Source organism: Prunus avium, chromosome 6 (assembly GCF_965620075.1).
Source record: "Prunus avium chromosome 6, drPruAviu1.hap1.1, whole genome shotgun sequence".
Taxonomy (NCBI): Eukaryota; Viridiplantae; Streptophyta; class Magnoliopsida; order Rosales; family Rosaceae; genus Prunus; species Prunus avium.
In genome coordinates, this window is record NC_142289.1 from 23,612,831 (window position 1) to 23,630,146 (window position 17,316).

Here is a 17,316-nt window from a genome sequence, read left to right on the forward strand (position 1 = left end):
TGTCGAATGTCCATACATACTCTTCCTATTCATAGTTCAATCACTACTACAATAAAGTTAATAGACAACGGTTTTTAGCCGTTGTTGAAAGTGTTCTAAAACCGTTGAGGTTAAGAGTGTCGTCTTTTCTACCTATTTATGACAACGGTCAAAAACCGCTGTAATATGTCACTTTCAACAACGGTTTTTAAGAAAAACCGTTGTAAATTCTCACAAATAAAACATGTATACAAAGCAACCGTTGTAATATGGCCCTTTCAACAATGGTTATTGAGAAAAACCGTTGTAGTAAGTCACTTTCAACAACAGTTTTGTTCAATAACAGTTGTAATATGGTTCTTTCTACAACGGTTATTGATAACTTTTCACAACGATTTTCAGAATAACCGTTGTAAATGTTCTTATTATACAATGGATGTTGGTTCTAACCGTTGTAATAAGAGGATTTCTACAATGGTTTGAATGGGTAACCGTTGTAGTTAATGATATTCCTTCAGTATTGAATATGATTTAAAAATTAATTAATATTGTTGCATTCCAAAATTAACGAATATAGGTAGAACAATGATGTATTCATATTTCAATATGAAAAGTATTCGAACCTGTTCAATTACAACAATTTGAGGTCTACATGCAATCTAAAGCTTTGAATTTAGTACGTACATCCCAAAGCTACCAACCACAGAATCTAAAACTTTGTACATTCTATGTGAAAATTCTACCATTCACAAAATGACAATCAAAGTGATTGCCACGTAATCATGTTCAAAACTTGATATTGCTAAGATAGGTCTGCAGGACTTAAGGTCAAGGTTGAGCATTATTCCACAAGGTTGATATTTCCACCAAAACAGTTGCTGAAGATGGAGAAAACTGGAATGTTGGACAGAGGCAGCTTGTTTGCCTAGTGCAAGTGCTCTTAAAGAAAAGGAAAATTCTTGTTTTGGATGAGGCTCAGGTTCTGAATATCAATGTCGACTGGGGGAGATCATTAGGCAGGACCAAAGGCTTCTTGATACACCTGTAGATAAGTTCCAAAATGGATACAACATTAGACTTTAGCAGATACTATAGTTGAAGCATATTAATATATATTGAAACATGGATCGTCTAGTGCTAAGAAAAATCCGAGAACATAAGTACATGCACTACTGGACTCAGAGTCTCATGAAACGAACTAGTATGTACCATAACATAAGTTCTTATAGAGGAGGACAAGAATCAATCAAGACATGAATGAACAAAAAATGTACAAATACATAGATGAAGCTGAAATGCTGTTTAAAAAACACAATTTAGAGGAAATGGTATGTACTTGGTATAAATGGTACATCCTGGTGTAAAATCCATACTAGCAGAATACTGAATCAAGACTCTCTCTGCAGATGTGCTATATGCATTTTACGTAACACATGGATAATTGCTGAGCTTACCTCACTTGGAAACGTATTTAGTAAAACTAGTGACAGATATCAATCAAATAATGCTTACCCATCTTGGCAGCAGAAACGCAAATCTCCTCTGAAATACTGTCTGAAAATGACGATCCAACGCCTGGGAGTTCCATAGCTTCATGATGTTTCTCTTCCCTCCACCATCTCTCAATCCTCAGACTAACACTTCTCCGGGAACTGGCCCACAGCAGACTCACCAGAGAGCATCAAAGCATCAGCTCGCTGCCTCACTGCTTCAGAAACATCAGCCACTTCAGCTCTAGTTGGTGTAGGATATTCAATCATAGATTCGAGTAGTTGAGATTGAGAAGCCACAATGACTGGCTTATTTAGCCGCTGACAAACTTGAACAATCCTGTGCTGGGCTGCTGGGACCTGTTCTAGTGGTATCTGCACACCTAGATCTCCTCTTGCTACCATTGCTCCATCTGATGCTAGAATGATTTCTTCCTAGTTCTTTAGGGAGTCTCTATCTTTGCGCAATGACAGCAATATCGCTGCACCAACATGATTAAAAAATGAATATTATCAGCTTAAATGAGAAACACACGTTAACCATATTGGAATGCACACAGAAGTTGAATACATGTCAAATCACTCAACAATAAGAGAACCAACAAGAGCAGTCCATAGTAACAATTGAAAGGAGGTTTCATGATGACGTGATAACATATGACCAAGAAACACTACTACAATAAAGTTAATAGACAACGGTTTTTAGCCAATCAGACGAATCAAATAAAAATTCAATACTTTACTAAAAATTCAGAAAACTAAATCGAATATATGCAAACCCAATCAGACGAATCAAATAAAATTTCGTTTAGCATATGACATTTCAGTTCCTCTTTTTCTAAGCAGAAAAAAACAGCTCTCAAACTAAAACCACAGATCAAATTCAATAACAAAAACCCACAACAAAGTAAGCAAATTTAATCAACTCCAATGGTAATTCCACTATAAATTTACCTGTGTTTTCTCTATTAGCTAAACGGGTTCTCGATTAATTCCACAGTATTTTCATTTTTACATCCTTGGTTTGGTTGAAACAGAGATCTAGAGCAACTAAATGGCCAAGAGAGCAATTTACCTGTTTGCCTTTGCCGCAGATTGAGAGCCATGGCCCTGAAATCTATATCCTTCCGCGTAGCAAAGACTCCCAGACTCACTAGCAATTTTGGTTCGATTTGAAGTTTTATGATTTCCGAAGAGCTCCGCAAATTTGCGGGTAAAACTTGAGTCCTGTGATGTCAAAAGAGATGGAAGCTCAAATCAGATGGTACACGTGAGCCAAATCTCCAAAGAGGAGGCAATCAACAAACTCCTACATCAATTCTTACCCAAAAACACAAAATTAAAACTTTAGCAAAATCAAAATGAAAAAGAAGAGGAAACAGATCGGGTTTGGAAATGGAAAATACCAGCGCTGCATGAAGTAATCTTTCTGAAGGTCCTTCAGCTCCTTCAAGATCCGTTTCGACGCCATCACCTTTACAAGCACACAAACAAATGGTTAGATTAAAACCCAAATCAGTAACCCTAAAATTAAAACCCAAAACCCTCTGAACTAGAAGAAGGGAGGAGAGAGAGACAGGAGAGGAAGGAGAGAGAGAAAGCGTGAAAGAGGGAGACACGAGAGACAGAGTCTCTCTGTCTATGGTTGTGGCGAAGGCGAGGCGACGAGGTCTGAAGGTGGAGAGAGGTAGACGCGAGAGACAAGAGATAGAAGAGAGAAGAGAAAATGAGAACTATCGGGGCATAAGAAAAAATATTGAGTCACTGTTCACTCCGTGATTTTTTTTTAAAGCGTCAATTACAACGGTTGAAAGGAAAACCGTTATGGAAAGTTGTGAAATAAAATAAAAAAACCACATACCCTAAACAACAACGCTTAAAAATCCCTTTTAACAACGGTTAAGTAATAACCGTTGTGGAAGAACTAACTACAACGATTTTGAAGCCAACCGTTGTGTATTCAGCGTTGTCTTTTTGAATATTTGTAGTAGTGAATTCGAATTAAAGCATGGTGTCTACTCTTAATTCAAACCAAGATAGCTAACATGCAAGCCTAAATGGTGATCAATCATTCAAACTAGCATATTAACTTATAAGCATAATGAATGAGAACAAAAACTATAATTGAAACTTGGAAACTAATTAAACTTGAATACTTAAGAAAGAATGTACATTACAAATAAAATTAAAGTAGAACTTGAAAACTTGAAGGAAAATTTAGTAAAATCATTTTGTTACAACAATTGACAACTTGAAAGGAAACTAAGAGAATTTGAGGGAGAGAAGGGAAGGGAGCTCTAGAGAAGTGTTTGAGAGCTCCCCCCTTGGGGTGTGTTTTGAAGCTTGAAGACTTCTCTATTTATAGGGCTAAGAGGGAGGAACATCATGATGAATTCCAACACCACCATTCCTCCTTTAATACAATCCATAACTCCCACTTCATTTTGTCTATGTTAGTGTGGTTGGAATAAATTTCATCCCATACTTCTTTTGCTGCACCTCAAGCTTTCTTCACATGGGATTTCAAATGTGTTCAATTGTAGCTGCCTTTTGCTGCCAACCCATGTGGGTTTTCTTTTGATTGCTGGAAAAAACGATTCTTCTGAACTAGGCTTGGTGTAGGAAGGCCTGAGGTTTCAATATATATCCAATGGGGCTCAAATTTGGATATGTCATAATAGACACCCATTGGAACAACCTTTATGAAGAATGTATTCTCATATGAGCAGTAAAAGTGTACGTTTTGGGCCTTGCAAGTTGACTGCCGAAAATAGACTGGAATTGACTTCATTGCAGTCAGATTGTGGGCTTGTTTTGGGCTTGATCTTCGCTCCTCCAAAATCTGGAAAAATCTGGATCTTGAAGCTCTTTGAATTATCTTTCCAAGCATATGCAGCCCAGCTCAAGGAAAAATCGGAAAGCCCTTCAAATGTGATATTTGGCCCAGTAACGCAGATGCTGCCGAATTTGACCTTAAGTTGCCAAAACTTGTATAACTTTCTCTAGGAGACTTGGAATCATGAACCGTAAAATTCTCTAGAAACTTGAATTCCGCATCTTTTCAATGATGTATGGCTCGTTATCTGGTTCTTTTTGAGCAAGTACAGTCCAATCCGTGAAATTGACTGATCTGCAAACACCATTGAGCTAACTTGTCTCCAAAATGCATTTAATGAGTCTCAAGCTTAATACACTGAAACAAACACAAAACTTATTAAAAGCACAAGTTTAACTCAAAAACATAACCAAATCATAAGTTAGAAGGATACAAAATGATATGTAATTATGCACCGATTAATGGGTTTGCAGAATGATTCCTCACAAGACCAAGCATGGGTTTGCAGCCGCACTTGCCTGTTTGAAGGCATACGAGGGTGTTCCTGATGCTCCTTATGATAAGATAAAAAGGATGGTCATTCCTGATGCTCTAAAGTGAGCTTTTCACACTTTGTTGATTTTGATTTTCTGAAATTATTAGTTTTCGTGAACTGAAATTATTGTTTTTGGAAATTATCTGATTATCTGAAATTATTTGCCTTTTAAATATTGCTCCTATTAAATATTGCTCCTATTAAATATTCATCTGTGGCTGTGCAGGAGCTTGAGAACAAGAGCAAGGAGAGGGCCCAGCTTGCATATGAGAGGAAGAAACAGTTGAACAAGCTGAGGGTGAAGGCAGAAAAGAAACCACGAAGAGATTTGCCTTTTAAGACGAAAATGTTGTTGAGGATTGAGAATTAAATTGTGTTTTGTGTTAAGAAAGATATTACCAAAATAAAAGAAAAATTAGTTAATTTTAAAAAGCAATAAAAATAAGACGGCGGTTTACAGAGAAGGCAGACGTATAAATAGAAAAAATACGACGGTAATTTGAACTTAGGACGTGGTAAATAAATACGACAGTAGTGTTGTAGGTACCGTCGTAGTACACTCCAAAATAATAAGTCGATAAATTAATCTCTCGCGTCATGGTATATATTTTAACACGTCGTTTTTTTGTAATATACCGACGTGGATTCCATAAAATTATACGACGTGGAATCCATTACAGAATAACCGACGTGGTTTTTTACAATTAGACGGCGGTGTGTGTATAAGGACTGCCGTGAGTTTTAAAGATTTATTGTATAAATTTGACTCTTTCTTTCAGTTTCAGTTTTCATTTAGGGTTCCAAGTTCTTCTGATCTCTCTGGAGGCTCGTCTTCCTCTCTCACATACACACATACATCATCACTCTCTCTCACATCTCAAAGACAATAATTTGGATGTTAATGATGTATGCGTTTTGGTGTATCTCAAAGACACCAAGACGCACACATCATTAACTTTCAAAAAATTGTCTTTCTCAAAGTTTGCAGTGGTCAGTTCAGTTCTGGTTTCTTTTTGGATTTTGTGTATTTAAAATATTGTCTTTCTCACTTTGGTGGTTCGATTATGATCAGGATCCAAAGATCTCAAAGGTAAGATATCATACCTCTTGGGATCTCATTTTAATTTTCGTAGGCTACCAAAATTAAAAAATAATTAAATCTTAAAAAGAAGTAAAAATTAAGACGGCCTTTTACAGAGAAGGCACCGTCGTAGTATACCGACGTGGATTCCATTATATTATACAACGCGGACAAAGAACAGTTGGTCGTGTTTAGTTAGGAGTTAACACATCAGGTTTTTTGGTGAACTGTCGTCTTTATTTTTTACGTCGGTGGATTCATACCTGTTGTCGTTGTTTTTTGGTCATATTTTAACTCTAAGAAAACCTTTTTAAAAAGACGACACTTTTTTATTTGTGTGTGTCGTTTTTAAAAAATATTCAACAGTACCTCCATTTTTTAGTTGTTTAAGGCACTTATCCATGACGGTTATTTTGTTACCGTCGTCTTTTTCTGGTCGTCTTTTTCTCTTTTTGTAGTAGTGTAATAAAACTTGTTAAATCAAGTAGCATAGAGATATAAGAACATAACAAGATAAGAATCATAAATATATAAAAAATGCTCATTGAATTACTGCAGCCATGCAATATAGCCAGCTTACATATTCTCCATACCTCCGCTAATTCAACGATATGAGCGAGGGTAAGGTATGCCAGATAATCATCCTTGCTTCCAACGCCAGGAACAATGTTCATGATAGCCGAAGCTACAGCTAGCACATTAGCATGTGTCATCATTACACCCCGAAGAAACTACGTCCATTAGATAAGACTCGAGGTGCTTCTTAAAAAAATATAAACAAAAACTGCACTTAACGAAAGACAACAAAATGTCTATAAATTGTAAACTTCGGAAAACACAATGACCAATTTGGCTAAATTTTTTTCTTAATGACCAAATTGAATTTTTGTGTAAAACTTGGTAACCAAAAAGGTATTTCACTCTAAATAAAACAAAGAATGATTTTAAAAAATTTATATACAGAAATCGAGCATGGAAAAAAGATCTATAGTATCTCAAGACTTAATTCAATACATTGTTTTTTTTTTTTTCTTATCTTTTAGAATTAAAAAAGATAATGGGTAGTTGTGTTCCACAAAAATAGGACCCCATTATCCAAAAATTTTTTTTTTAAAAAAATTTTAATATGAAAAAGCATGAATTTACCATATTATCCTCATTTAGTTAATAATTTTAATTCTTAATATTTGCATTAACCAAGGCACTACTACAAAAAGGGCAAAAGACGACCAGGAAACAACGACGGTAGATCAAAAAACCGTCGTTGTTTTTTAAAAGACGACGGTAATAGAAACCCGTCGTAGAAACATAACTTAAACACCTAAAAAACCGGTATACGCATAGATATTTTTAAACCACGACGCACCAAATTAAAAAAGCGTCGTCTTATTACAAAGCTTTTGTTCCGAGTTAAAATCTGAACCTAAAAACAACGACTGTAGCTATGAAATCACCGCCGTAGAAAGTAAAGACGACGATTTAAAAATAAGACGCCGTGTTAATTACAAAAAAATTCGCCGATTTAAATTAAGTTACCACGACTGTAAATATAAATTTATCGACTTTTTAATTACAGTATACTACGACGGTATCCATAACTCTACTGTTCGCATAATTGTACTAACCACGACGATTTGTTAAATTAACGACGTACAAATTTTTTACCATTATACGTCTATCATTATCTATAAACCGTCGTCTTAATTTTAATTGCTTTTTAAGATTTATTTATTGGATTTTTTTTCCTATAGCGGTAGATAAACAGTATGACAAGATTTGTGATAACCCACGACGGTTTATATAGGAAACCGTCGTCACTATCAAATTAAAGTGAAGTCTTACCAGAATGAACTCTGTTCCTCATCATAATCGAACCAACACACAAAGGCAATATTTTAGAAATGGATGATGTGTGTGTCTTTGTGTCTTTGAGATACACAAAGGCACACACACATCCACATCCAAAACATTTGCTTTTAGAAAAATGACGGCCGCAGCAGAAAGACAATTTTTTAGATGATGTGTGCATGTTTGTGTCTTTCAGATACACAAACGCACACACACATCAACATCCAAACTGAAAAATGAAAGCGAGGTGGGACAGAGAGGTGATGTGCCTCCAGAGAGGTGAGACAAAGCCAAGGGCAAGAAGAAGTTGAAACCCTAATTGAAAAATGAAGACGAAAGAAAGACAGAAAAACCCTTATTTATAAACTAATCTTATATACCACGTCGGTTATATTAAATTATCGACGTTTATATGAAAACATAAACGTCGTTTAAACCTAAAATAAGGTTGTATAAATTAATTCACAACGACGCTATATAAAAAAACGATGTTGTCATTTTTTGGAAAACGAATTTATTGTGTAATTAAAAAAGTTACACATCGGTATGCGTAATTAAAACGACATGCTATTTATTTTTCACGTCGTTATTATTGAGTATAAGGTCGTTGGGTAAATTTGAAAATGACAGGATACATCTTTTTGAAGAAAAATGTGTCGTGTAATTGGATATAAAAACAGCGTTCCCTTAAAACTAGGCTTCGTGGAAACTAATGTAATAGGGCGGTATAAACCTATAGCGCCATATAATGTCACATACTAGGGCGTTTCCTTAAAACTAGGCGTCGTTTTATGAAATGGTCTGTTAATATTTTAAACTTTTCGCCTACCTGACCTACACTTGCACTGTTTCCAAACCCGAGAAAAACTTTCAAGCTTCTCTCATTTTTCATTCTCAAAGCGCTGTTTCTGTATCTCCGAAAGAAAACTTTTCATCTTCCTCTCTTCTTCGTCTTCATCTCTGAACTGAAACACCAAACTTCAGGAGAAAACTTTCATTGCACGCAAAGGGTAAGCATTTCTCACAATTTTTGTTCATGTTTTGCATGCGCATATCATTTTCATTTTTTAAATCTTTTTACATTTTTTCTTTCCAAGTTTGATAACATTTGCAGACAAAGAAGGAAAGTTTCCAAATTTGAACACTACTCTGTTTCTTTTACTTCAACTAAATAAGACGATGGTGGCTTGTTATTTACGTGGTTAGATTTATAGAGCACGACGGTTCGTCAGTCATCCTAGCGTCGTGTGAAAGTGTTCTTCGTTGTTTTTTAAAATGATTGTCTTTTTTTGTATTTGATTTTTTAGGATATATTCATCGCAGGTTTGATTTCTCTGAACAATGGTTTTTGTTTTGAAAATCTTTTTAATTATTTTTCTGTTGAAAATCATTTTAATTATTTTTCTGTTGAAAATATTTTATGTTTTTCCAAATTTGTTTTTCTGTTGTAGAGACGACGGTATATTATTATTTACGTCATTTTAATTTCAATACCACGTCGAATGTTTTTAAAAACGTCGTTTTAGTAAATGAAAATCCAAAATTTTTTCCCCTGAAGGTGTGAATCTGGAATCAACCCTCTGTTTTTTGTAATTATATTATAAGACGTCGGTTGTTTATTATTAACGTCGTTGTAATATTTAATCACGTCGGTGGTTAATTACCGTCATGAAAATTTATTATTACGTCGATTGTTTTGTTCTTACGTCATTTGAAATATTATAGTACGTCGGTTTTTATAAATAACCGTCGTGTTTTTTCTTAATTTCACTGAAATATTTTCACTTGCAGGTTTGATTTGTCTGTAACCATGGTTTCTCAATCCCAAAGTAAGGACTTTGGCTTGAAAAAAAATGAATGTAAGGAGCTTAGAGTTGTAAATCCTCAAGCCAAGTCCTCGAAGAAGATGAAGTTTGTTTTGTCTGCTGAGACAGAACTAGGCAGCACGACAACATTTTCTGAGGAGCCAAAGTCAAGTTGGGGTATAAGCACAATGCCCCGTGTTGTGAAGAGAAAATTTCAGAAAATCAAGCCTGTTGTTGAGTACAATAAAAGGGGGAAAGCATGTGGCCCTGCACATACTGAGATGCAATCCTACATTGGTGTGTTGGCACGCTCCAGAGTCCCACTTGTGGACAAGAAATGGGCTAAAATATCCAAGGATATAAAAGAGCAGATTTGGGAAGCCGTTGACATGGCTTTTGTGGTTGGTCAAGGGAGCAAGAAAATGGTGTTATCTTCTGCTGCCAAGAAATGGAAGGATTTCAAGTCTACACTAACGAGACATCATATCCTTCCATTCATCAAGGAGAAGGAGAAATTAAGGCAACCCCCTGAAATATACAAATTCATAGAGAAAGCTGACTGGGATGCCTTTGTAGCATCAAGGTTATCTGAAAAATTTGTGTCTGTGCATTTTGAACAATCACGGAGGAGGGAGAAACTTGAGTACAATCATCGATTGTCTTGAAAATGATATGCTGGTTTGAAGGATTAGTTGGAGGAAACCATGCCCGGGGTAGATATTGATTGATCTACCTTATGGAAGAAAGCTAGAGAAGACAAACATGGTAACATCCCGGATCCAAAGGTTGCAGAGAAAGCAAAATTAATTGTAAGCCTACTCACTCTGTTATATTTTTGGGTCGTGTGAAAAATTTTACTACGTCGACATTTTTAAAAAAAAGGTTGTTAAAGGTCTGAATTTGGAATCACTACTCTGTTTTTTGTAATTATATCATAAGACATCGGTAGTTTATTATTGACGTCGTTTTAATAAATTAACCACGTCGGTAGTTAAGTACCGTCGTCTGAAATATTATATTACGTTGATTGTTATGTTATTGAGTCGTGTGAAATGTTATAATACGTCATTTTTTTATAAATAACTGTCGTGTGTTTTCTTATGCTGACTTTTTATTATGTCTTTGTGTTAGGATGAATTGAAAAAACAAGTCTCTGAAGGCACTCTTACTGTATCAGGAAGTAATGATGTGTTCACATTGGCTTTGGGTCCCGAGCATCTAGGAAGAGTTAGAGGGGTAGGGGCTGGGATTTCCCCTAAGCAATACTTCCATTTACCTAGACAACAGAAGGTAAGGTTTGCCGATCAATTGAAGGAAAGTGTAAGACTTGTCCTTCAAGAAGAGACTTTGAAAATGGAGGCGAGATCAAGAGAAGAGACTTTAAAGATGGAGGCTAGAACCAAGCAATTGGTAGAAGCTAAGAGGGAAAATTTGCTGAGTCAGCTTTCCAAACTCATCCCCAATTTTGATCCAAGCATTCTGAAACTGAATACTAACCCCTGTCAAATCCAAGGTTAAGGGCAAAGTCCCAAAAATCCAATGTCGGATAAAGCAAGCTGCTCTGAGGCTCTTGATGTTAGAGCCCTACAGTTTGAGGAGGATACTGCCAAGAATGGGGAAAAGCAGGAAGAAATGGTAACGTCTCTGAACTTTGAATTCTCTGTTTTTCAAAAAGCCATTAGACGTCGTTATTGTGAATCACAGTCGTTCAAATTAAAAAACAACGACGGTTTACATTTACCGCCGTTTTAAAGTTATACCACGACGCAATTTTTTAATAAACCGTCGTTTGTGTTTCATACCACGACGGTGGAAAGGATTGAGTTATTGTAGTATTTAGTTTACTTGTTTTACAAGCTATCTTCACTGACACAATCCCACTCTCTGTATCTCTCTCTCTCTCTCTCTCTCTCTCTCTCTCTCACTCTTTTTCTCTGCAATTGCTGTTATCTGTGTTTCTGCTAAAAAAGGCTGGTACTCTCTGGAATCTGAATTTTTGAAAATTTTTATGTGATTTAGATGATGATTTATTATTTACCGTCGTTTAATGATATTTAGACGTTTGTAATTCTTACATACCGTCTTCTGTTATGCTTTACCACAACGGTTTATTTAATTTTTTTACTTTTTAATTTTTTTTACTTTTTGTACAATGTCATATATATATTTCTTTATTTCTTAAAACAGAAATCCGGGGATGTAGAAAAGATAGTAGAGAAGATAGAAGAAAAGATAGATGAACAGGTAAATTCTCATAACTTTGCCTTTTTCATCTGTTTTTCAATTTTCAGACGTGGATTTCCACGGCAGTTTTGGTTTTAATTGAATGTTTAAATTGTTGTACAAGCTTTCTTGTATATCTCTTTATTTATTAAAATAGAAAACCAGTGTTGGAGAAGAGCAAATTGAAAAGGTAAATTCATTATCTATGAATTTTGCATTTGAATTAGACGTCGGTTTTTTTTTATACGACGTAATAAATTCTTCATTACGACGGTATTTTTTTCCCGTCGTGTAACTTATTTTCAGACGATGTTTTTTTATTTAAACCGTCGTGTTTATTGATTTATCACGTCACTTTATGTTGCTTTATTTCTTAAAACAGAATACTGAAGTACCAGATTATTCAAAGCTGGAGTTTCCATCTTCTTTACAATCCCTTTGTCGTTATGCGGAAACGACACTAAAGCCTCAGGAGAAGACTATGACCTTTACAATTGAGAAGGAGGTGTTTGGTGAAGATCGTACTACCTTCGTCTTGCATGAAGATATTACACAGTTTGCTGGCATGGAAGAAATTGGGGCTACTGTGGTTGCAGGATATATGAGGTTTGTCCTTATCAAATATTCATTTCACACTCTCTTTTATGTTGAAAAAAAAAACAGTCATGGTTTCATTTCATATATATAGGTGCCTATTTGATAATTTGAAAGCTGCAAATATGGTGAACATGGTTGGCCTTATTGACCCTGCTCAAGTTAGTGCCAACGTTGGTTCATTAACTGAAAGATCATGTGTCGTAGCCAATCGACTTCAAAAGACAGATGGTGAACAGATTTTCCTGATGCCTTACAATCCAGGGTTAGCCTCCTTAACAGGATTTTGTTTGTATGATGCACTGCATATAAAACTATTTAACCTTTATATTTATTTTGTGCAGCCGTCATTGGGTCTTGATCATTGTGAGAGCAAAGAAGGAGACCGTCTATTTTCTGGATCCACTGCCTGTAAATCAAGTTGTGGATGAGGCGGGCAAAAACATAGTGAACAGTGCTATCAAAATGTATAATTCACACATAGGTAGACAAGGCCATAAAGCACCTCTTTGGAAAACTCTGCCCGGCACACCAAAGCAACCAAGCAGTGTAGAATGCGGCTATTATGTCATGCGCTTTATGAGAGACATCATCATGGATCCTTCCCTCGAGTTTGAGAAGATGGTAAGAAGAAAATTTTCAGTTTTATTTTATGTGGTTTTTTGTATTCTCAACGACGGTAAATTAAAAATACCGTCATTGAATATATATACTACGTCGGTAAATGAAAAATAGCGTCGTCTGTTAGAATAATCATTGTTTATGGATTGCAGTTTGCGAAGGGAAAGGATCAAGCGCTATACCCCCAAGAAGCCATTGAAGAAGTTAGGAAAGAATGGGCAGAGTTTTTTTGTCTTCATATGGAGTAGAGGATTTTTAGAACACTTAAACATTTTTATAAAATGTACAAATTTTGTTAGAATTAGACAAGTTTTTGTACAAATTTTATGTATAATGTACATTCTTTTTTTCCCTATGAATTTAAAATTGGTTTTCATTATTTAAAAAAAAAGGAAATTGCGTGACCGACGTGTAATAAACCTTGCAACGACATACTTATATCAAACACCGTCATCTTATGGAGTACAAACGTGGTTAATAAATAAAATAAAGGAATAAAAAAAACGACTGTACATTTACAACCGACGTAAAAGGAACTCAGACGACGCTAAATTAATTGTTTGCATTGTGATATATAGTATGTACGTCCCCGATACCCATTACACGACGGTTGTTTTTACAAGTAAGTCGTTTATAAGTTTACAACGTCGTTCTTTTCTTAGCGCCGACGTGGTTTGTTTGTCTTTATATCTATTTAATTCAAAATATTCAAAATAAATTTAAAACAAATCCAAAAAATGCACCGTCAATTTGTTGAGGTATTCATGTTGTGAAAAACCCAAGGGCACTTTCTAAACCTTCGTTTCTTTAAAATGACGTTGTACACAAATAACAACATCATAGTTTTTTAAAAAGAGACGTAAAAGATTATTCAAATGACGCTTTGGGTTCTATAGACGACGTCATTTAATTGAAATTAGACGACGAGAAGTTAATAGTTTAAGTCGTGGAATATTGTTTGTACGTCGTTTTCTTTGTAAAAATGGCCATGGTTTTGCCTTTAAACGACGTATTTTTTAAAAGTAAGTCGTTTATTACGATTTACAACATCTTTACTTTCTTAACGCCGACGTGGTTTGTGGGTTTTTGTAATAATATTTTATTCTATTTAATTCGAAATATTCATAATAAATTTAAAATAAATCCAAAAAATGCAACGTCAACTCCTATGAAGTCATTGAGTTATACAAATTTAAAATGACCACCAAAAAGAAAAATATTTTCATGAGTCACAACATCACTTATACTTTAATGATTTAGGGTTTAGGGTTTAGGGTTTAAATAATTTGCATAATTCTGTATCATTTTGTAACACTCTACCCTATTGTTTGGTTATGTTTTAGGTAAAACTTGTGCTTTTAATCCATTTTGTGTTTGTTATTCAGTTCATTGAGCTCTAGGTACCACTTGAGGCATTTGAAGCAAAATGGTGCTAAAACGTGCAAAAACTGGAGATTGAGTTAGAATTTCATTTCGGACTTATCTTCTTCATCCGAGCTTGGATTGGGCCAATGCTTGTGTGGTTGGATCAGAGACATTCTAAACTTCAAAATGGACATCTTAAAGTCATCATTTGATTCAGCCAAGCCCAATTCGTAAGCCCAAGAAGTTGTTCATCATGCTGACTTGCAGATGAGCTCATTCCATGCTTGGTCATGGTGAGCTAAGCATGAGCTATTGGTTTCTGGATGGAAGCTTGGTCATGCTGACATGAAGATGAGCTATGGCTACTGGTGGGATTTATTGGTGAAGTGCAGTAACCAATTCTGATTTTCTAATACAAGTGTTGTATGCATTAGCCATATTGAATTCAGATTTATCACTCCCCTCTCCCTATAAATACCACTTCCATTCCACATTCAAGACACACAAATCCTGGGATTCACAACCCCACAATTCACTCTAGCCATCCTCAAACACTCCCACAACCCTAAACACTCCAGAAATCAACCCAACCCTCTAAACTGCCTCAAATCACCAAAACAGCTCCAGCAAACCTTCCTTCCACTTCCCTACGAATTTCCTCTTTCTCTACCATCACAACTCACCCAAACTCATCCCAAATCATTTCCTTGGCTGTCATACATCCTTCTAGATATGAGAAAGATTTGGAGAAGCATTAGACGTGGAGAAGCACTTGGAGAAGCCTTGGACAAGAACTTCAGAAAAAGGGTTTTTCTACTCTTATTGCATTCATTATGTTTTCTCATTTCTGTCTTAGTTTCTTTCCCATTATGAGCAGCTAAATCCATAGCTAGGGTTTCAATGTAACTTGACAAGACAATTTCATGTTTTCAAGTTAATGTTACCCTTGTTGATTACTTCTAATTTTCTGGTTTCATTCACTTATTCTTAGTTGAATCTTTATGCATGTTTAAATAACTGGCCACTATGAACACATGCATGTTGGTTATCTAGTTCAAGTTTACATAAACACCATATGACTCTTGAATCGATTAGTGAATGAGTGGGTAATGCATTTAGGACAAACACCATGTTTAAATGTTTACTTGGTTCCTTTGTGTTCTTCTTAAGCTTAATGGATTCAGATTCATAGCTTAGACTAAACACCATAGCTAAGTTGTGTTTTCTGAGTACTTGATTAAAACCAAACACCATATGGATAATCATACATAAGAAAGAACGAACTCCAGAAATTGTAATCAACTTAGGTGATTGTTAACTTGTAGCTTGAAATTGGATTGTCATGGTGAAGTTGAACCCCTAGTGCTTGTCTCCTTTGTCTCTAAAGTTTCTAAACATCTACTTGCTGGTAACTTGCTATTTTGCATTCCCTTTTAGTAGTTTTCAGTCACTTGTTGTTTTGCATTTCCTTTTAGTAGTTTTCATTCCAACAAACTCAACACAACTTCATTTAAATTCTGTTTAGTCTTAGGATTACTTGTGAGTCTAAGTAGTTGTAATAAGTGTTTTTCATCCAAGTCTCTGTGGAACGACCTCGTGCTTGCATTCCTATACTATAATTGATTCGTGCACTTGCGAGAAATAGATAGAGTAAAATCTATCCAACACGCGCAAGGGTAGATCGAGCAAACTGCAGATTTGGGCTCTGAGCTCATATTCGGGCCCATGGCCCGTCGATTCGAAAAGAACAGCATCACGAGTAAAACTCATCGCTTACAATGATGTATTGGCACTACAACAAAAAAGGCAAAAGACGACGGGAATTCACCGTTGTGAATTTGGTTTTCAAACCGTCGTAAAATCGATCGACGTCTTTTGCAAAGTAAAACCACGACACGAAATCACCGTCGTTGTTATAACAAACAACGTCATTAACAAAAAAACAAACGACATCTGTATACTGAAAAATGAACCAAAAAATTGTCCTGGAGAAGAATAGATGACCTATTTTATACAAGCTCCGTCGTGTAAAAGAATACAATACGTCTTTAAATAAATAAAATATGACGTTATTAAATCATACGACGTTTAATATATTTATATAACCGTCGTGCAATAGTAATGCCACTTCGTTTTTTCCATTAATATTGACGTGGAAATAGCGGTTAGGGTAAATCACCGTCGTTGTTGTAACAAACAACGTCAATTACAAAACAAAACCGACGTCTGTACACTGAAAAATGAACCAAAAAATTGTCCTGGAGAAGAATAGACGACCTATTTTATACAACATACGTCGTGTAAAAGAATACAATACGTCTTTAAATAAATAAAATATGACGTTATTAAATCATACGATGTCTAATATATTTATATAACCGTCGTGCAATAGTAATGCCACTTCGTTTTTTCCATTAATATTGACGTGGAAATAGCGGTTAGGGTAAATCACCGTCGTTGTTGTAACAAACAACGTCATTTACAAAACAAAACCGACGTCTGTACACTGAAAAATGAACCAAAAAATTGTCCTGGAGAAGAATAGACGACCTATTTTATACAACATTCGTCGTGTAAAAGAAAACACTACGTCTTTGAATAAATAAAATATGACGTTATTAAATCATACGACGTCGAATATATTTATATAACCGTCGTGAAATAGTATTGTTACTTCAGTTTTTCCATTAATATTGACGTGGAAATAGCGGTTAAGGTAAATCACCGTCGTTGTTGTAATAAACAACGTCATTTACAAAAACAATCGACGTCTGTATACTGAAAAATGAACCAAAAAATTTTCATTTAGAAGAATAGACGACCTATTTTATACAAACACAGTCGTGTGTATATATATACTATGTCTTTAAATAAATTAAATACGACGTTATTAATATTTACTACGTCTTATATATTTACATAACCGACGTGGAAAATAT

General features: G+C 35.3%; 1 long non-coding RNA gene across 1 annotated transcript; it reads right to left on the reverse strand.

The window, feature by feature from the left end:
* Window positions 1–553: 553 nt before the first annotated feature.
* Window positions 554–3,211, reverse strand: LOC110750944 (uncharacterized). The gene is made up of 4 exons (XR_002525814.2): window positions 2,876–3,211; window positions 2,545–2,696; window positions 1,492–1,951; window positions 554–1,021 (listed from the first exon to the last, which is right to left on the reverse strand). It is a non-coding gene; the product is annotated as an uncharacterized LOC110750944 (long non-coding RNA).
* Between the last annotated feature and the right edge of the window lie 14,105 nt (window positions 3,212–17,316).